General features: G+C 38.9%; 1 protein-coding gene across 2 annotated transcripts in view; it reads right to left on the reverse strand.

Annotated features, from left to right (window-relative positions):
* GALNT18 (polypeptide N-acetylgalactosaminyltransferase 18) overlaps positions 1-21,942 on the reverse strand; it is a 211,073-nt gene that overhangs the window by 17,632 nt on the left and 171,499 nt on the right. The gene's annotated exons all lie outside the window — the stretch shown is intronic.

The following is a 21,942-nucleotide window of genomic DNA, read 5'->3' on the forward strand; positions in this document are numbered from 1 at the left end:
GCTCCGTAGTTCTAGCAAAGAAGGGCCCTCAAAGGCCTCAGGGATTACACCTGGGACCAAAGACATGAGTTTATTGTTATACAAATTCTTTCTGCTCTGTTTGACTACAAAGATATGTGGAAGGTTTCTCCAGAAGAAAGAAAAAGAAGGGGAGGGATGGAGGGGATATGTCCTCTTTCAGATTGGCAGGTGACATGTAAGCCCAGGAAGGTAACACAGGACAGGAACACAGGTAACACAGGAAGGTATGCCAGGATTGCCTAACTGCTAATCACAAATAGAATTTATTTGGCTAAAATCAGACCTTTCTCTTGGAAGGACCATGAGAAAGATGAAATGGAAGCATCATGCTGTAGGTGTTAAGTCTTTGATAACTCAGTCAGGGGTGGCAGAGTCACAACAGACAAGAGTGGCCAGAAGCACCAAATTAACGTCCCTGTCATTGCTGTAGCTATTCTATTTGTAACAAAAGAGAAACGGGAAATTATGCTGTGTGTATTTGGGAATCTTTTTGGTGCCCAGATTTTCCTGCCCAGATTTGTTCATTGTTGGTGTTGTAAATTGTTTTATGTGTGAGTGTTCTCATTTGTGAAAACTTTGGTAAAACAGGAGAGAAAGCAAAAAAGCAGAACAAGCCAGGACTGATAAAAGATTTTGTAGCTTCATGTAATAAATAAATAAATAAATAACTAAATAATAACCAGAATGCTGGAAGCAGTCAATGCAGGGATTGAATACAAGCACAACAAATGGTGGTATTTTGGGCAAGACTGCGTCCCCTGTTTACCCTCCTGTAACACTGCCAGGGCAGATGTGAGCTGCATTAAAGTTAATTAAGTTACCATTAATGATTTAGACCAATCCAAGGTTTTGCCCTCTTAATGAAGTTTCACTGTTTTCACCCCACAGAAACAATAACAAGCCTGAGCTGGCTTAAGTGAGGTGAGTGCAAGTTTTAAGAGGTTGAACAGAGAAAAGTTGAACAGTACAGTCATGCTGTACAGGAGGAGAACAGGGTAATAAAAGGAACTGGCAGAGCACATTTCCAGAACGGATGGTTATAATTGAAGTAAGGATTGAAGTAAACTGTAAGAATTATAACAAGATCACTCTGCATCCACAACTCAGGTTACTAACATTCCTGCAAACAAAACTGATGCCTTACAAAACTGATAAACATTTAGAATGCACTTTCTAGACAGGCCAAGAACGACTATTTTAGACATGTATGTGATCTGTTTAGGTGATTTTTTTTTTGGAGAGACTGAGGTAGTGACAGAGCAAGGCTATACGATCAAGATGATCTTAAAAGGGGATTGTTAGGACACCCTACAGATGAACTTTTTGTTGCAGCTCATTTACCTCTTACCTGAAATTACTACTAGAAAATATAAAGGGAACTTGTCAGTCATTTAAATTTTTAACTAATAGGAAGGGATATTTCATTTCAGCACGTTGTCACTACAGAAAACATGATACAAGAAAATAAAGGGGGATTGCATTTTTTTTTTCTTAATGATACGTATCAGTCACTGGAAACAAATGAGCAGGCTTGGCTGTAACTCTGAGACATTCTGTGCATTATGCTAAGGTCTGCACAAAGAAAGCAGTGTGCCTGCAAACCCTCGTGGCTGAGCTGTTTTTATCAGCTCACACACCTCAGCCTTTTGCAGCATGGCCCAAAGGCTGCAGGTAATCATTTCACCTTCTGGAGGGACAGAGCAAACCCAGTTCACACCACAGCTCCACCAGCTTCTCCTGGGGTCAATGCAGCAATGGTTCAGACTGAGCCTCTTTCTGGCCAGAAGCAGAACAACCAAACACAGATTTAATTAGCAGGTTGCTAATTAAGAGAGCTGACCTGCTAATATAACTCATTTTTTCATTGTGGGCCAGTTAGAAAAAGAGGTGAGAAATCCTGAATTCTCACCTAGTGTTGAGAAAGGCACATTTCAGCTCGGTAAGTGGCATGTTAAAATAAGCTCAAACTAAAACAGAATGTGGTAGGGTAGCAGCCTGTCCAGCAAGGCTCTTCCAAGATGTTGCTTTGCTTATCCAGTAATGTGGACAATATTTAACTGTTTTATGTATCATTACAAACATGTTGGTCTCTTATACAATAAATCCATTTCTAATTTCACTTCAGAAATGAAAACGTTGCACAACCTTGCAGCTTGACTGCTGTGTTTTTCTGCTGGAGGAATCAAATCAAAACCACACAACCTCTAAAAATTCAATGTGAGCAGCATGTTAGCTGACAGGGAGGTACTAGTTTGTGTTGCACTTGGCCAGAAAACTTTTCTTAAAATCTACCAACAGCCCCTGGTTCCTCTCCCCCAGCCTGAGAATTAAACAGTCCCTGCACTGAGAGAACACAATAATAACTCTGTTGGGATGAAGGGAGGAGATCCATTTGGTAAAAGAGAAAAAACTATTAACTATATAATATATATAATAAATTTTATATTATTTTAGATATATATAAGATTAATAATACTAATTAGTCTTAATTTATTATTACTTAAGTAATAAATTAATACATATTCTGTTAATATAAATTAATATTAATTAATAATATAACATATAATAATAAAGTAATAAATTAATACATATTCTGTTAATATAAATTAATATTAATAATATAACATATAATAATATATAATATAATATATTATATCTATATCTATATCTATATATAATATATATAATATATTAACTATAGATTACTGTTCTAGTCTGAAACCTAAAGCTACTAAACATGAAACCATGGTAACGCCTCCCTTTAAACAATATTAAAAATACTTTAATTGCTTTCATATAAGACTTTCCTGCTTCTATTTGCTTACTTGCATTTTCCAAAATACTTTTTGAAGTTTTTTGTTTTGTTTTGGGTTTTTTTGGGTTTTGTTTTGTATTGTTTTATTTGTGTGTGTGGTTTTGTTTTTTTTTTTGTTTAAGGATGGTACACAAATTAGTTGTCTGGAGCAGGCTGTAGGAAATTACCTGAGTTACAGGAACTGAATTACCCTCTCAAAATGTACATGTTAGCTATGCACAATATGCATTTTTATTGAACATATTTTAAATTGACCTTCAGGTGAAGTATGGCCCTACAGATTAAAACCACGTTCATGCTTTAACATCCTGTAGCCATATAAACACACAGCTTGCATTTGTGATTTAAACAAGCTGTTAAATACATCCTCCTTCTTAAGGAGGATGCTTTTAAGAAGCATCAACAAGCACACAAGCTGTTTTGCAGTGCACTTCAGCACAAAATGGACAATTGAGGCACTCTTGTTTAAAACACTTGAAAAGATACAGGTGAAATGCATTTCACTAGCCCATTTGTTCTACAGTATTGCAAACACCACCATCAACCAACACAACAGGACAGAAATTCTGCAGTAATTCAGGGCAGTGATTTGTTGAACAACCATTCCAGTACTGTCCTAGAAGTCCAACTGACTGAACACTAAATATGAACTGCTAAATTGTTGGGGTAACTTTGAAAATTTTACTTAAAATGTGGACTTTTCATTTGAGCTACAACAGCAAATGTCACAGCAGTGCTTGTTCAAGGGACTAGACCTTAGACAAAAATTTATTTCGTTCCAGTGAAGTCAAGACACTTGCTGTATGCTGATTTACAGCATTCATTCCAAGTTCCTTAGCAAAACAAGCACACATTTTCACATCACCATCAAACACATACTCCTGGAGGAGCTACAAAGGAAGAATCCTGCTTGAATATTGGTACCAAAGCACCAGGTAACCAACTCCCTTTGTCTGTAACAAAATAAGCCTCCTTACATTTCATTAGTCTGCTGTAGCCCACAGCATTTTACCATCTCGTTTTTTCACTATAGCAGCATTGATGTACAACTCTGTCTCCTGGGCACCTGGCAGGGAACACTTCTGTTCAGGAAATCAGTTAGGTTTGACAAAAGGCACTTACCTTCTCAAAAAGTGAAGCTGCAAGTGAATTCAGCATTACTGTCAGTGAGAAACTGTAAAAAACCTGGGCAGGATTTGTGATCCACAAACTCTTAGAGTAAATGTGAGCTCTGAGCCTTTGGCACTGCCCCCTCTCCTTCAAGCACTCTGCCACAAGTGGGTGAGTGCCGTGCACACAGGACAGGCTGACTGGAGGGTGCCTGCTTTCCTTGCAGGTCCAGCTGCATCCAGGGACCTCAGGAAACATTCCCTGCAAGCCTGGGGCTTGCAGTGTACTAAAGTCATAGGAAAGAAATTCTTCAAAACAAAACCCTGGGTTATCAATCTAAAGGTTTGCAGCAAGCAAATGAATAAAGTAACAGAGGTTTCCTACCTGGGTCTGAAGAGAAGCACATTGGTTGCCTTCAAAGCATGACAGGGGTATCTGCCACAAGGCTTCTGTTCTAGTCTCTGTTGTGCTCTCAAAGACCAGCCTCAACTAAACTCTTCATAATTAATCATGCCCCAGACTGTAAAATGTGGGGATTTCTCGTAAATTGTTTCCAGTATTTTTAATATCTGCTGAAAACCTGGCTCGCAAATACCCTTCTATCTCTAAACTGGCACCTTCCAACTGAAGGACCAATTAGTCTGTAGCTTTCTTGAATTTATTTTAACTAGAAGTGTCCTATCTAAAGCCATCGCTTCATTTCCATTTTCTGTACCCAATAATCTCTCTGTCTATTCACATTAAGACAAGAAAACTGAGACTGGTATCACATAATTAAAACTAATAAAATGGTTCCCCAAATTCTCATATGAGGTGAAAGTGTGAGGTTTAGTCAAGGCACACTTATTTTTCTTACACCATTTATCTTTTTTTCTTAAGAAAAACATTTATTTGTCCTGAAAAAAGATATCCAAAGGATAAGAACATGAATGAGTGGTAGTTGAGAACTGCATAGGACTCTGAGGAAATCATCATAATGACTAGGAACTGTTAGAGAAAGTTAGGTGTTTTAAATGCTCTCCACATGTGCATTTCAGGTGAATTAGTTTGCTCAATGTTATTTTTTTCTATTTAATATTCTAAGCTTAACATTTTCTAAAAGTTTGCTTGGCTATCAAGAAAGCTTACAATATTGCAATGAAAACAAAAGCTGTATTCAGTACTGCTACTCAGACCAACTCAAGAAGTAAAGAGAAGCAGCTTCACCCATTATTTGTCATTGCACTAAGCCATACCCTTACTCATTTTTGGGGAATGCCAGGACTCCCCTCTCTCCTGATGCAATCTCATGCAGCAAATTAGCAGGGAGGGGAAATTGGAGAGTTTATACTTGCAGTCACAATCTCCCCTAAATCTTAGTGGTTACATTCAGAACAAAGGGTCTTTTGGCCCTTCTATTCCACCCATCTCCTCTGAGACAAATTCTGCTTTCAGCTGTAATCTTGAAATCACTTGCACAGCCCTCTCACTGCTGAAGAGTTCATCCTCTGCTGAGCTAGTGCTCCCTGAAAAGCCCTGCACAGCACACACAGGTGCCAGGGGGCATGAAGGGAACACAGCACAAAGCAGAGCTGAGCAAGAAGGCTCAAAATCAGAAAATAAGAGTTAGTGATTTCTAAAGGGTTAGAGCTGAGATAATGTATATGGAACCTAGCACGTGCATGCAGAATACTTTTTTACTTTTTTGCTGATATGAAAGATCTACGACAAGTTTTGGTTGCTTCTGTTTACACAGGGGGACGATGCTGAGCATGAGCCATGGAATTTCCTCCCGTACTTCAGCTCTGGCCCAGCCTGGTCAGACAGAGCCAGACCAAAAGGCTGGGACAGACCTCACTGGTATAGATCAGCCACTCAGTCAGGGCCTGCCAAACTGAAAGGTGCTGCTGCTCTTTCTGAAAATCACCAACTTGATTGCCTTGGCAGGTTTCCTGCAGGGCTGGAAGGATAATTTTGGAGCAACACACTCAGACACCGTGTGCTGTGTTGCAGGGTCACAGTGCAGAACACACCTAAATGTGCCATGGGAGAAATGAAACCCAAGGTAATTCAACCAACATTTTTTGCCCACTGAAAAAAACCTACACAAGATAAAATCTGCACAACTCTCCATGATGCTGTAGAGTACAGGGGAGGGTAAATGAGCGCTGCTTACTTGGACACAAATGCACAACTTTGGCCTTTTCAATGATGTCATGTAGAACTTCTGTCCTTGAGAAGTTTGCCCTAAGAGGTCAAATTGTGATTCCCATTGCAATTAACACTGAAATTCCACTGACTTTAAGTGTGATGGGATTTTTGGCTCCAAGTTTGTTATTAAAGTTTGAAAAGCCACCAGACTTCATAAAGACTTCAGAGCTGAAGTGGGTTGCCAGTTGCAGTAAATTATTCATAGGAACTGGTTTATCATGTAGCAAAAAATTACACTTAGATGTTCAACTTAACACAAGATGATTATCTGAAGGATAAATTGCCAACTCCCCACTGTAAGTTTAGAGCAATACATACCAATTTTCAGGCTGAAAGCCATTTGTAATCCTTATGGCAATGTTCCCAGATGAAATCACGCTGGAGACTGGTACATGTCTCTGCATTTATAATGAGCAAACTTAATGCTCACCACCAGCAGTATTTATTTGCTACTCTGCCTTTGGCATAATAACTGAGGGATAAGAAGTCTGATTCACCACTGCTTTATTCCATCTTTGAACCATATTTTTTTCCAAATGAATCCATGAAGTCATTTATTGTCAGGATTAATATATTAACATACTAGGTCCAAAGTCTCACAGCAGATTCATACTTGACTGTAACTCCAGCTAAGGAGCAGTCTGGTGGATTCCAGTAAATCCAGACCTAGCTCCCATTGCCTTTCCCATTGTTCCTGATTCCTATTCTGGCATTTCTTGCTACATAAATACATCAGAAAGAGCTTTCCAACCCTGATAAGAAAATGTCCAACAGAATCCAAGTTCATTCTGAACAACACAAACATACACATCATTAAGAAAAAAATCAAGTGTTTTCCCATTTACTATTAATGTAGGAAGTGGCAGAGGAGAGAGGCTGTGCTGTCCTGTAGCAACAGCATCTCTGTGTCTTGTGCTGCCCTAAAACACTGCTGAGGAAAGAACATGGTGAGAACATGGGCTGGGAATTATAGAAAGTTACCCCTAAGCCACAGGTCAACCCTCGGAAGATTCACGCTGGTTTTGGAGCCAGGTTTGCAGCCTGATGATTCAACTTTAAAACCACTGTAATGATACTTCATCCAAGTTGTGGACCAATTAACTATGAATCTTGCCTTAGTGAAGAGCTGACAAACAGCTCTGGTATACCAAGTGTAGCAACACCTTAACTTAGATTTTAATTGTATTAAAGGGAGGTTCACTATTTCACTTCAGTGTTCAGATTTGTATCTACTGAATTAAGGCACCAGCATAGTGATTATGTGACCTACTTGCTCTTCTTCACATCCATGCACTAATTAAGACCTGAACTCCAAGCAACAATATTTGATAGTAATAAAACCAAGATGCTCACAAACTTTAAATAATACAGTGTGGTGCTAAAAATACATGCTTAAAATATGCACATAACACAAATATGTTAACGTTTGATAGAAAATAGGTAGGAAAAGTCAGACCTTTTCTTCTTAATTTAAATTCATGAACTCATATTGCAGTGGAATACCTAATTCTGGTGTTGCCTACTTTGGTATTCTGCTTTGGTTTTATTTTAAACAAGCAAACAAAAATCCTATTACTTAAGCTCCACTTTTTAAATTGAATAAAGCCGTCAATCATGGGTTTTATATATGCTCTCAGTATTTACTGCCATAGTTCTCCTAATTCTGGTAAGTACAAAATTAACAGGACCTGGATAAATTAAAATTGTACTTGATTTGGTTCCTAATGTTTCTCTGGGTTTTGCTCTTTTCTCTGCACAAGATCTCTACATCTCTTCCACAAGAAAAGAAAAAGGCAACGAAAAATCCAGAACCATTCTGGCATCTGTGTGTTGCTTTTTTAAAAGCATGTTGTCTTATGGCTCCTGTGACTTGCACCTATCTGCAGTTTCCTTCACCCTTTCCCACTAATCTCTCTTTAACCTCCACAGTTTTCTTTGTGGATTCCTTAAGAATCCCTTGTCTTTCTTACACTGTTTTCTTTTCCTTCAACACATACTCACCAGGAAACAAACAGCCTTTGTTTCCATATGCTGATGCACTGGTCCATGCTTTAAAGCAGAGCTGACTTCCAGGCAAATTAAAATCTGAGCTAGTTCACTGCCATCTGTGTATAAGCACTTGGTAGCTCAGCATCAGTAACTTTAAAAGCAGATTTTTTTTACCTTTTCATAGCTAGACCTCCAGATTAGAATGGGCACAATCATGTTCAGATAATTGTGTTTATATAATGCACATCTTCACCTTGAACCTCTTCCCAATCATCAAATCTTGCCATACAGCCTATTTTTCCTGCAATAATGCACAACTTTTCCACTGCAAGTTGACTCTTGCTGCTTTCCTCACTGATGTCAAGATTCATACCCACTTCAAATCCCTCCTGAATGCTTCTGAATTTCATTTTTCAGGCTACCTTTCAGGAAGGCAATATCTTTCCTCTTGTTCTGTTTTCCACACTGCTTAAACTTGCTTGTCTTTGTTTTCAAAGCCCTTCTGAACCTTTCTCATGTTACAGATCAGCCAAGCAAGTATCACTAGCTTATCATCCAGCTCCGAATTGCCAGCCTTCACTGCTCCCTGCCCATTCCACAGAATTTCCCAAATGTCCATGAAGAAAAAATAAAAAGCCATTTTAATTTTTCTGATTAATCCAAAGCATTACTCAAGAATGCTCTGTCAGTACTTCCCAGCATTCCCTTCTCCTCTCTCCCAGAATCTCCTGTTTCTAATACTCTATTTGTAGGCTTTAGCTCTTCAAGTCAAGAGTGTAGGTTTTATTCTGAGGTTGTAGAGCACTTGATATAAAAGACATCTGGGTAATTATTGGAGTGCCTAGAACTGCAATAATAAGCATAACAATAAAAAAGAAGCAGTGCCAGAGATATATCATGTAGCTTACCACTCCTCAGAAAGTGGTTCGTCTAGTGGTATAACCTTCTGAGAGTTTTCTAAAAAAAATGGTGTTATTTCTACCACTATTATGTTTTAAAAACTAATTGTGATGATTTTTTTTGTCTACAAGGGATAAGTTAAGGCAAGTTACAACCAAATGCCACTCCCTCTTAAGATTCTCTACAGTAAACACCTTGATCTCAAGGGTTTTGAGGTTCTTGCTTGCTTGTTTGAGGTTTTCAGTTTGTAATTCATTTTGTTTTGCTTTGTAATCCAGCCCTGTCATGTTTAATTTTGTATGGCAGTGAGCAATGACTGTGGATACAGAGGTCCTTTAATTCCTCTTGTGTTCCACAAGTGCTGTAATTTGTCATCATTTTGTGACAGGAACAAAGGAAGGTAGTTACTGTACAACTCTGGAAGAATCCCCAGCTCCCTACAGGTATTTTTAACACATAAGCCTACTCTTTCTCCTGGCTTCACTGAAAGGAATCACAAATCTGTTTCTAAGATCAGATGAGCCAGTCTCACCCATTCTTAGAATCATTTCTGCATTTGATGTCAGTTTTCCAGGGGTATCACATTGACACCAACGCATGCAAAATCAAGGTTACTTTTTGTGCTAAAGACCATAAAATAAAGACATTAAAACTTCTACGCAGAAGTGAACCAACACATTTTAACCTTTCTTAGAATCATTTCTGCATTTGATGTCAGTTTTCCAGGGGTATCACATTGACACCAATGCATGCAAAATCAAGGAAAAAATTATCTAAAATGTAGTTACTTTTTGTGCTAAAGACAATAAAATAAAGACATTAAAACTTCTACACAGAAGTGAACCAACACATTTTAACCAAGTTGGTTAGTGACAATCTCTCTTTTAGCTTTTTTTTTTTTACTACTAGCAAGGACATATTCTTCCCCCAAAGAGAAACCCCAAAGAACAATACAACCACAACATCAGCCAGAGTTACGTTTATAAAGTGACCTTCATGCCAGCACCTTTGAGAAGACAAATTGAAATGTCAAACCACCTAAAACCAAAGCTTAGAGACTTCAGTAACAATGGCAATGCCAAAATTAATACGCAAATTAAAACTTAAATAATAACTTAGAACATCCCAGCATGTCAGAGCACTTTGACAAAAGTGAAGCTCTGAAGTTTTTACCTAGTCCTATTAGCAGTGTTTCCTTCACCAGCAGTTTTCACCTCCCATTTGACCTCCTAATGTCTCTGAAATAATCACACTGTGGAAGTCTTGTTATGGATATTATGAAAGTTGTGAATAGTTAGGAACACAGCCCACCTGGAGACCCACAGGATGAGAAGCACCATGGTCTGGAGCGCTACCATGGTTCCAACACAGTGAGGAGGAGCAAAAGCCTCTGCAGTGCAGCAGAGGGCCTCAGACACCAAAACAAAAAGAATTTCACTTTGTTCAAACACAAGAATGTGAGAGAAACTCAGCACAGATGCACAGCAATCACACAGACCATTTTCTTCAGTGTTTTGTCTCTCACCTGGTTTCAGGAATTGTCTTACAGCTGAGATATTGCCATCTGGAAACACCATCTTAAAGGCTTATTACTTGCAGGTACATAGTGCATTTCCATGCACAGAACATTCAGTGCTGCAGTTTCAGTGACAAACAGCAGTTTTTGTATCAAGCTCCACCACTTGAGCTGCTCAGTAGGTACTTCTGTATAGTCTTTTCCCAGGTTAGAATTAGTCACTTATCAGACTAAAACCTGACACTATTTGCTTCAGGTTATCATGTCATACATGCCTACATTGACAGAAAAGGCAAATACTATATGTAGCCTAGTTTCATGCTCAGTGCGTTGTTTTTAATAAACTATAACAAATGAGATCTCTGTCAGGTTTAGTTCTCTGCTTTGTCATAATATGAATAAAATTTCAGACATCTGATGTCTGTGCTGTGATGTGTTTTTCTTTAAATTACTTACATGACTTAACAGCCAACTTCACAACAGAGTATTAATGGATGAGACAGCTTGAATTCTGATGTTGCAGACATGACTGATAACCACCAAAGCAAAGAGCACATTTACCATTTTTTGTTGATTATCTCTGTCATCATCAGTTAAGCTTTTCTCTTTTTATAAAAGAACAAAGTCTTTCTTTCCCTTTGGGTTTGTGCTGATAGGGGCCTGTGGTGTGGCTGTTCAGTGGGCAGGGGAGAGAGGTGCAGCTTGGTGCAGCCTCCCTTTCATGGAGAACAGGGCAGAGTTACTCTGTTCCCACCTGGGCACACTCAGGAGTGTTTTTCCTCTTAAGCCATGTTAAGCCCATTAAGCTGAAGAAAATAATTCTTCCTGTTTTAAATGGACATCATCCAAATCCAATAGTATTAATAATCACAGTAGCCTACAAAAAGTAAAAATATTATGCCTTAGCTGTAGATAATGTATTTCAAGTAATAAAGGCTATCACTTCAACTGATTTGTTTCACTCTTTACTGTTGATCTCTCTCTGTAGGCTGACAGGAGCTCATGAAGTTTTATCCATCCCAACTGTATCCTAAAAGAAAATATCTTCCCTGAAATACTTTTAAGCTCTCCAAGGCCAGTGGACAAATATATATGCCTTACTAGAATAGGCATTTTTGTTGCCTGCCAAATGTCTTGAAGGAGTGGCTTCACTGTTTTCAGGGTGACAGCAAATGACACTCAGAGAAAGAAGTCACATCTAGAATTTAAATGAGGATCCTGCACACTGTGACCTCATGCAGAAGCTGGAACTTCAATCCTGCCTGTGTTCATGAATAAATTGCAAAGTTCACAAGGCTTTGCAAGCAATGAGATGTGTCTCAGCCTGGAATACTGTGCTCATATCCCAGAGATTCCTCTTTTTCTCTGCTCTTCTGGCCCCCAAAAGAAGGGCAAAGAAAAGCATCACCTAATACATTTCTATCACTAAATGTACTTTTTGTGCTAATGGCATTTTTAACGGTAAGATGGAAAAGAAGAATGCTATTAGAAGCAACTATACACCAAGATTTCTTACCATAAGTATTTTAGTCTTTAAAGGTTTTCTAAACTGGGAACAAATAAACAAATAAAACAATTCCAATTGCAGAAAATTGCTTTGATGTCAAGAAGGACATGAATTCAACTGCCTGAGCTGTGAGGGAAGCCTTACTGTGCTTGGCTGAGTGAGCTTCACTTCTCCTACAGCTACAAATGTTGCCAGCTCTGTGTTGTGCCCCTTGCACAAATCAGGCTGTAAACCTTGGCAAGAAATGAAACTGCAAATACTGTGATATGCAAAGGCATGTTGCTTAATCATGCAAATGGTGTGATATCTCCCCCCATTTTCATTCACTTCATTTAGTTTCATTTCTAGGCCATTCAGTCATACAGCGAAGGCTAGATATAAACTCAGGCCTTCACAGGCTAAGCAGAAGGGGCTCAGATTTCTGAGTAGCAGCTTATCAGATGGATGAGGCAGCAAAATAAAACAACAAATCTAAACCCAGGCTGTTTAAGTGACCTTCAAGTACAACACTGAATAGCTAAAATAGCTCTGCTAAGCTCCAGGCTGCCGAGATACCACTGGGCTGTGACGCTGAGCCGCCTTCAGCACCAAAAACAGATTATGTCAGGTTTTTCCCTGCATTTTCTGCATGTCTTAGGAGGCTTTATTTTGATATCTGAAGTAGATTATCCCATACCAGTATCAACAGGACACAGACTTAAAGAAAAGAAAAAGCCTGCTGTCTTGCTGTTTAGAATTAATATAAAAACTAGGCACATCAGTCACTCATAATTAAAAGTCACTGAATATTCACAATATAAATAATAGTTCTTTCAAGACTCTTTTAAGTAAATTAATTTCACAATATCCTTTTGATTGTTCTAAACCAACAACGACTACTGTTAGCATCTTAATTTGCATATGAATAGAAACACTAGTAAGGATTATTACAATTGTCTAGCGTACAATAAACTATTTAGTGATTTATATTATTTTGTGCAGGTTGTCCCTAAGGCACAAATCTATGGCCCTACACAGGCCCTCTAAACGTTCCTCAGAGGGCAGGGGTGGCAGAGGCATGCACTGGAGAAATAGTGGTTTGGGAATTAATGAATAATTAGTGGAATGGAATTCTCCCCTCCTTCCCAGGGGACACTGGACCGTGTCCACAACAGAAGGAATGCTGTGCTAGGACACTGCCAAGGGGAGCCAACACCACTGCAGTCCCACCCCATGTATCCACCCCAAACTGTACAGAGGGAGGACAGTGACCCTCTCAATTCCTAGAGACAGCTCCAAGGCCCAGAGAGCCTGTGCAGGAGCTCAGGAAAGAGGCAGTTCACACCCTGTCCTTGTCCCAGCTGGGCTGTCATGATGTGTGACATGAATTGAGTGTGGCAAAACCCCGAAAGAGCAGAGCTAGGTTTGACCCAAAACCACACTAATTGTATTTAGCTTTCCCCCCTAGACTAAACCAGACTGAAGTAAAGCATCAGATTTTCAGTCAACCAACTGTTGGTCCAGATCTCCCCTTGGTACACACCTGGAGGACTCAACTAGAGTCAGCTACAAGTTATTCCTTCAGCATGCTCCTTTCCAAGCCCACTGTTGTCAGCCTCTTAAGCAGAATCTCGGGGCAGAAATTTGTCAGTCTCCAGTACAACTCACTCTGTGACTTGTGATTCACTGCAGAAAGGCAGTTGGACAGTTAAAACCACACTATCCACAGTCCTGACCACTCAATATAAAATCTCTTTGTATGCTTCAAGCTGACAAAGCCCTTTCCCCATGAATTAAAATGCATCAGCCCTAAAAAGAGGTGCCAGAAAATTTTGTTCCTTCAACAGTCAGAGAATAATTTGGGAGATGAATGGGAAGCTACATCCTCATCTGAGATGCTAAATAACACTGATGTACCTGATCCTGGTACAGTGCTGAGCACTCTCTAAATAAAACTAACTTCACACTCTCTATGGCACATGGAGCAACAGATTTACTCTCCTGTTGCACAAAGTATCTCTCAGACTTGTTTGCATTCAAAGCCTGATTTAATTATTATTTAATTATACCCATTTAATGGCTGTTGCCCAGAAGGCATTTCATTAGGCACTGACTGAAATCCTTGGGCCAGCCTTGCTGAAATTAGAGCTTTAGTCACTGTCCTGTTATCCCAAAGCACCCAGAGTTTATCCTTCACAATCAGCTGGGGGCTCCACCCCCACTGTTATTTTCACTATTGACTCACTGCTGCCACTGTTTCCTACTGAAGATGAAACATTTTCATGGGTTACTCTATTTGGTTATAGTTACCTTATATCTTTAATGCTTGGCTTGCTTCTTTAAATAAGAGGTGCCAGAAGTATCAGAGTTTCTTTTATACCTATCTATCTATCTATCTATCTATCTATCTATCTATCTATCTATCTATCTATCTATCTATCTATCTATCTATCTATCTATCCATCTATCTATCTATCTCTCTATCTATCTCTCTATCTCAAGTTTTGGACAGCTTTTACCCTTTTGGGGAAGTGATGGGCCTGAGATTGTGGAGCCCTTTTTTCACCCCTGTCCAGACAACATATTTGTCTTGGAGTTGCCAAATTTGCGAAGAGATTGAATTGTTTTCCCATGCAGGGCACTCTCCTCTTGCTCAAGATGAACTGGGCTCCATCTGCATTTACAGATAGAATAAAAAAATAAAGTACCATGAGATATTTTCCTTGCTCTACTTAACCCTACTTAAGCAGGGGGGTTGGACCAGATGAACTCCAGAGGTCCCTTCCCACCTAAAACATTCTCTGACTGTGGGAAATAGTTTCCCATAGGAACAAGGCTGAAAACTGCTGACGAACAACAGAGTCAGAGGGACAGGAAGAATCCTAAGAGATAAATGTTTAATTAACAAAAAAGTTAATCAGTATTGATGTTTAGAAGTCTAAACTTCAGTGCCAAAGTTTAGAAGTCCTACTTCAGTGCCAAAGAAGCTGAAGTAAACATCAAACCTGACACAGTATTTGTAGATGGTGTTATTTCTTCTTAGTGACCTTAACTACAGTGTTATCTCAGGCAACATTGGTCAAATTACAGAATTCCTTCAAATTTATGTGCAGCAAGTTGAGTCTGCAGAGGGCAGATTTAACTTACTTGAAAACATATGACATATGATATTAGAAGACATTTGGAAGCCAGAAACAGGCACTCTGCAGGATACAGTTACTCCATAATCATGAGGTGTGGCTCCTGCTGAAAGTGGGGAAATTAGGTCCCTCGGAGTGCTAACCATGTATGTCAGACATCTGGCAGAATGACACGCAGCTCACTTGACAGCTGGGATTTAAATGTGCCTTGAGTGCTCAAGAAGGTCCCAAGAGGCTCAGTCTATCTTTACACAAGCACTCACAGTTACTCCCGTTAGTATCATATTGAATTTAAAAATGCCATCTGGGGAGAAACAACCTGCTCCAGAAATGCCTAAATGCCCTGCCCCCCAATTCATAATTGCTAATGAGAATGAGGTTAAACTTGATGAGATGTTTAAATCAATGCAGTAGGTAAAAGGACTTCATGTTGTGACAGCATTGGACACAAATAAATTAAATTATGATCGACAATAATTTGATAATTTGATCCAGCAGTGCTGACAGCACACAACCCTGAGCTCAGCTGGTACCCAAAATATGTCCCATGTAATGAAAATACATGCAGGCACAATTTAACAAAGGAAAACTTTTTAGCACACTGTGTCTCTCTAATGCAATGGTATTTGAAAATTTCTATTTGAACAGCTGAAGATTTCCTGACATAAACACATTTAAGGACAAGTAAAAAATTTAAGGATTTGGTTCTGTGTTAATATAAAATAGAGGATCCAATCAAACCCCCAAAGCAACATGAAATTTACAGCTCTGATTTACCATGATCTCCTTCTTCCATACTGAGTTCTGTTCCTGCCCTTTTGGTCACAGACCTCCATCCCAAAGGCAAAGCAGCATCATCTAAAAAAATTCCAGGTTTAATGCAGTAACCTCGGTTTTATCCTTATTTAAATTTTTACTTAAACCTCATGTTATTTTTACCAAAACTAGTGAGTTAGTGAGCTGTGTTGCTATTTTTAACTTCCCGAACTGCCATTTGTGAGTCAGTCAATGCAGACTTTACAGTTTTAACGCTAATTCGAGAGCTTGAGAGCACCAAAAATTGCTGAAATGAATATGCATGCTGAACAAATCACTACGCCTTTAACACAGCAAGAACAACAAAGCTCCAGTGTCCACAATCAGGGCAGTTCCCTGACAAAAAACCCTAAAGTTAATTCTGTAGTAACATCAGAATTACTTAAATGCATTCCTCAGCTTTTCCACTTGATTGCTTGGAGCCTTTATGGACAGTCAGCTGAGAAGACAGGCTTGGCATAACACAGCTACTGCTGTAAAATCTGTGCAATCATACTTTAGGAGAAACAAAACATAAAAAAGAGTAAAAAATTAATTCAAGAAATTCAACAAATATTTTTAAAGCTATACAAAAAACACATTAAATCCCCACCCCCCCAATTTCTTTAAAGGCATACCATTATTTATCCACTGTAATAATCAAGTGTTATTTCTGAACCCTCTCAACTGAAGCTCCAAGAAGTCCTAGCTGCCACTTGGCTGACATGTCAGCAGATTCATGAGCCAAAGAGAATCACCACTTTTTCACTCTGCTCTGCCATATGCCACCAACTCCACATTTCCATGTGCTTGCCTCTAAGTAAAGTGATTTCTCTTGTATTAAATTATAGTTTCCAGAGTTGTGGCAGCTTTGATGATGTCAACAATTACTTTCTGTGATGGCCACTGACCTGCTCTGACAGGAATACACACCTTATTCCTAATGGGTATCCAACTGGGTTTAATTTCTAGCCACTGGCTCTTGAAACCACCCTAGATTAAATTCACTAGTATTCCATCTTTTCTTTGGGAAAAATACATCCACTTTGTAAATATATTCAGGTTTAAACTGAACTCAGCTCTTGCTAAGAGCTAGTTTGATTGCTGATTTCAAATAAATTATCTGACAAACATAGCTCTTTCCTTGGCTTCCAAATCAATGCAGGTTTTCTTTTTTCAGAGTTACTCATAAATATTCAATCAACATTTTATGTGAACAAATAATTTCTGACATTCTCTGTGCTTCCCAATTGGACAAATGATGGTTAATCAGCAGGACAAAAAAAAATCCCCTATTCATGGAAACACACTGTGGATACAATCATTCCATAAACATTTCTGCAAATAACCACACTCTGCAAGTGCAGAACAATATCAGGGAGAACCTAAGCTGAAGCTGAATTGCTGATCAGAATCTGAATGAAGGCTATGGAAGTAATATGGCTCATGTAATTACAGAGGGAGTTAAATATGCTTTCATGGGAACTGAACTTGGTCCATGAATTATAAATGAGCCAGTGGATGACTTCAATTAATGGATTGACATAATAAAATTATCAATAAAACTAAAGTAACTATAAAGTGAATTTTCCATCTATTGTATGAACTACCTTCTCTAATAGTTAATAACATACTGTTAAGAATTTGAGAAACAAAAATCTGACCTTCAGAACTTCTGTGTCTGATGAAGCAACAAGAGACAGTGTAATATTAATCAAAAGAATGTTTAAATTGACAACCACCACACAATTACTACATCATCCATCTCCAAGTGCTCTGCGTGCACTCCAATAACTATTAGTTTTATGCTGAATTTAGATTGTAAGCAACAATTGGTTTTAAAAACTGCTGATTGAACTGCCAATTTGCAATGAGAAGACACATCTTTAAAATATGGATAACTCTAGTAATAGCTACAAAATATCCAACTCTGATCTATTTCAAATTAATACACTTACAAAATAGGAAATGCTCCCATAGTATTAGATTATGAGACTAGACTGCAGGTACCCAAAACAACAGCTCTGTTTCTCCAAGAGTGTGAAATAAAACCATTTCCAAATGAGCAAAGGAAAGCCCTTCCCTTCTTTTGCGGTTGTACTACATCAACTCATCCAAGAAGTGCTCATTTGCAAAGTGTCTGAGGGAGAACTTGGAGAGAGCAGCTTTTAGCCCCAAGACCAGGGCAGCAACCAAGCACTGCAGAAAATGGCAGCAGCCCCAAAACCACGACACTCTGAGTATTCTGGGGGTGTGGGCTCCAAAGCCCTTCAGCACCAGCCCACAGCTCTGAATCCAAATCCAAAATCTAGTGTCAGGCTTATCATCTAGCAGCCCAGCAATACTTCACCTCCACATTTTCAAATATTTCTGATATTTTAACATGCTGAAATGAATTTGACCAAAACTACCCTTACCAAAAAATCATTTACTATAGCATAGCTCAAGGAAAAAATGAAAAAGCCTGGAAATGTATGTGCATTTTAATTTCCTAGATGAGAACAGGTCTGAGCTGTTTTATAATATTCAGGACAACATCTCTAATCTCTTCTAAATTAAAAAAGTACATGAGAGCTTGAAATGCTCTGATAATTTTAAATTCTTAGGCACTGAAGTTGCTCTCAACAGTTTGTTTCAATTACATTTTCAATGCAGGGGTTTTTTTATTACAGATATTCTGGGCAAATTGCCTTAAAAATGTAAACTAGGGAAGAAAGCTCTTAGAGTAACCATGAGAAGCTCAATAATACTTATTTGAATAATATAAAATTCAAAAAAACTACCAAAAGAGGGCATTACATAGCCTGGAAATCAATTGGTTTTATATTCCATTTGCCTTCCTCCAGCACCAGCCTCACCTATTTAACAAAATGCTGAATAAATTGTTTCTGGTCAAACTATAAAGACAACAGAGACATGCCCCTGTCCTTCCATATCAATAATAGACATAGCAACCATGGACAAGATATCCAGAAATTATGATAAAGATGGATTTAGTCATACAGAAAGGCAACAGAATTCAAGATGAAGAGAATAACCCAAAGGCTGAAAGGCAAATGCAACACCTAAGCAATACAGAAAACAGGCAAGGTAATGAAAACATGACACACAAAACACAAAGTAAAAACACTTTATAAATTATTAAAATAAAATTTGTGAGGAACCTTCTGTAACGTATGTTGTGGAGGCCACTGGCCCTACACAAAAGGGTCCACTATGGCTCCTTGGAAGGACAGGCCCTAAGTTGGAAAAATCTCCTGTTCAAAGTGACCGAGCAGAGCATCTCCCAGGATGCTCTGTTGTGTATGCAAATGTACCCTAGTTCTACCTCCCTGGTTGGCCCATTGGCCTCTCCACCCCTTTTTCCTTATATGTATGTGCCCTAGAATGTTCTCCCTTCCCTGCTTACCCATTGGCCCCATTGTGCTGCAGTGCCCCACCCCCTTTACCTTATTGGCTGCCACCCCTTGTCCCGCCTCTGCACCGCCCTGAGCCCTCAGCCCATTGGCCCTGGTCTCTGCTCCGCCCCCCTTTCCCCATATTTAAACCTGGGTCCTGCACCGTGCTTTTGGCTTTGTGTCTGGGCCTCTTTGTGAGTGGCTGGAATAAACCTCCTCAGAGCTCCACACAAAACCCCTTCCCGCTACTTTGTCATGGGGGATTCTACAAGAGAAGCATGTGCTGGAGTGATTGTGTGTCTCCGTGTGTGTCTGTCTCTGTGTGTGTGCCTGTGCCACCGAGCACCTTTGTTACTGGAGACGCTTCTGGAAGGTCGCAGCACCGCTGCCTCTCGCTCCACTGCCAACGGGATAGTGGCTCTTGATAATGCAGCATGATAACTAACCTGCTTTTCTTAAAAGCAATAAATAAAAACCCTCGCAAAGACATCATACAGTGAGAAAATCCCCAATCTAAGCCATGCGGTCCAACAGAGGGGAAGAGATGTGTTAATCAATTAATTGGTTAATCCCACTGTCTCTCCACAGGAGCATCCTCTGTGGTCCCAGGGCGGTGCTCAGAGCACTCCACAAGCTCCCTCACTACTATTTTTTGCTGACACAATGCATTATTTTTTTCTGCAGTAATGTGATGAAAGCTGAGTTTGTCAAGTCTAGGTAAATTACATCAGATTTTTTGCCAGTTGAAGTTTCTATTATCTCTATGGAAATCCTGCTTTACTAGGCAAAAGCTGAGGAACTGAAATGTCTTTGATAGCATTTTCTCAGTACCCTTCTGACATTGCTTCTGATCAGCATTTGCAATTTTTCCTCCCATTAAAGGTTAACTTATGCTCCTCTATCTTTTCAGCACATCTTCTAATATATGGAAAATTGCACCAGTGCCTCTACTGTAAAATATTAAATAGTTCTGCTATCATAAAAGAACTCTTATCCATTCTCTAAGATGAGCATTTCCCTCTTATTTAGAAAAATGGATGAGTGAACAGATACAGCATATTACAGACAACTGCTCTTATTCCTGTTACATTTTGTGGTTAGGGGTTTTATTTGCTTTTTCAAATACATGTCTTCCGTGGCACTGGCCAAGTTATCTTTGACTCTCCTGCTGCATCTATCTGCTTAAAGGAGCACTTATTTCTCAATCAGAAAAATACTTGGAAATTTTTTTTTCTTTCAGACTTCTTGGCTCTAGATTTTGAAGTAATTCTTAATACGCTTCCTCACAGCACTTAAAAGAATTGAACTACTTTTTCAATTCTTGCTTTTTCACTTCAGCTCAGGTCCTGAAACCTCAATGTCTGGCTTTAGCCAGAACAGTAATTTCACCTTACTGTGGTATTTTCCTTTTTCATTATTCATGCTCACCTTCAGCAGTGAGTCTGTACACTAGGGAAGAATACAGATTTCAGAAGGATATAAAACATTTTCAAGTTATTTTTCATTCTAGATTATTCTATTGAAACAAAGATAAAATTTCTTCAAAACAAAACCCTTTCTCCAAGACTACAAAAATTCTATATGCTTCCAAATGAGAAAATCAATGTTACTCTTAGGGAAAAAAAAGATTATTTTTCAACTCTTTCATTTCACCATGGTTGGAGTTTCAATTCCAAGTGATCAGTTCTCTCCATTCTCACAGGTATATGCAATGTTTTCACACTATGGTTTTGAACACAAAAATAAATAAGCAGAAATATCCATTCCATTATTTCCAAATTGAGGGATGTAAAAGATATTCCCTCTGATACAGAATAATGCAGTTCTACAGCTTTTTCCCTCTGCTTTTGTTTTCAGCCAATGAAGTGTAACATACAAAAGACCTATCCCAGGTCTGAAACCTGAAGAAAGCCCTCTTGTGCTGATTCTTTTGAATTCCAGGGCCTTTTAGCCTCTGAACAGAGAATGACATTCATTATGTCTGATACTTTTATAAAATGAAGAGGCAGGTTGGTCTCTGTCCTATTATTATAAAGAGTCTTATTCAGTTGCAAAACAGAGTGTGCAAATCCCTCACCCATCAGATCCACACTCAAGCTACAAATTCAACACCACGGATCTTCACCTGCAATGAAAAACTCTCTTATTTAGGTTGGAAAAGACTTTTAAGATTAAGTCCAACTGCAAACTTAATGCTGCCACAGCAAGCACAGAAAAAAAATTACTCATGGCAAATGGCTCAGTATAAAACTACTCCAAACCCAGAAATCAGATTAACAGATTCTCCCTCTGAAACTTTGCACTGAGGAAAAGAATGAGAATTTGCCCAGAATCAAACTTATGGGAAAAAATATTTTAAAAAGGGAGTATTATATAATGTGAAGTATCTTCACCCACAACACATCCCCAAGAAGAAAGCATTGCACTGCCTGTGCTAGGCCAAGAGGGACTGGGTGCTTTTGGAAGCCTTTGAAACATCTCTGTAGCTCCCCAATGTATCTGTCATGTATTCTAAAGAGGCTGCAGCTTTGAATTCATCTTCTCAGGTATACATAGGAAAACTCAACTTCGAAAAGGATTGC

The sequence above is a fragment of the Passer montanus genome, unplaced genomic scaffold (assembly GCF_014805655.1).
Source record: "Passer montanus isolate IOZ18808 unplaced genomic scaffold, ASM1480565v1 scaffold54, whole genome shotgun sequence".
Classification (NCBI taxonomy): domain Eukaryota; kingdom Metazoa; phylum Chordata; class Aves; order Passeriformes; family Passeridae; genus Passer; species Passer montanus.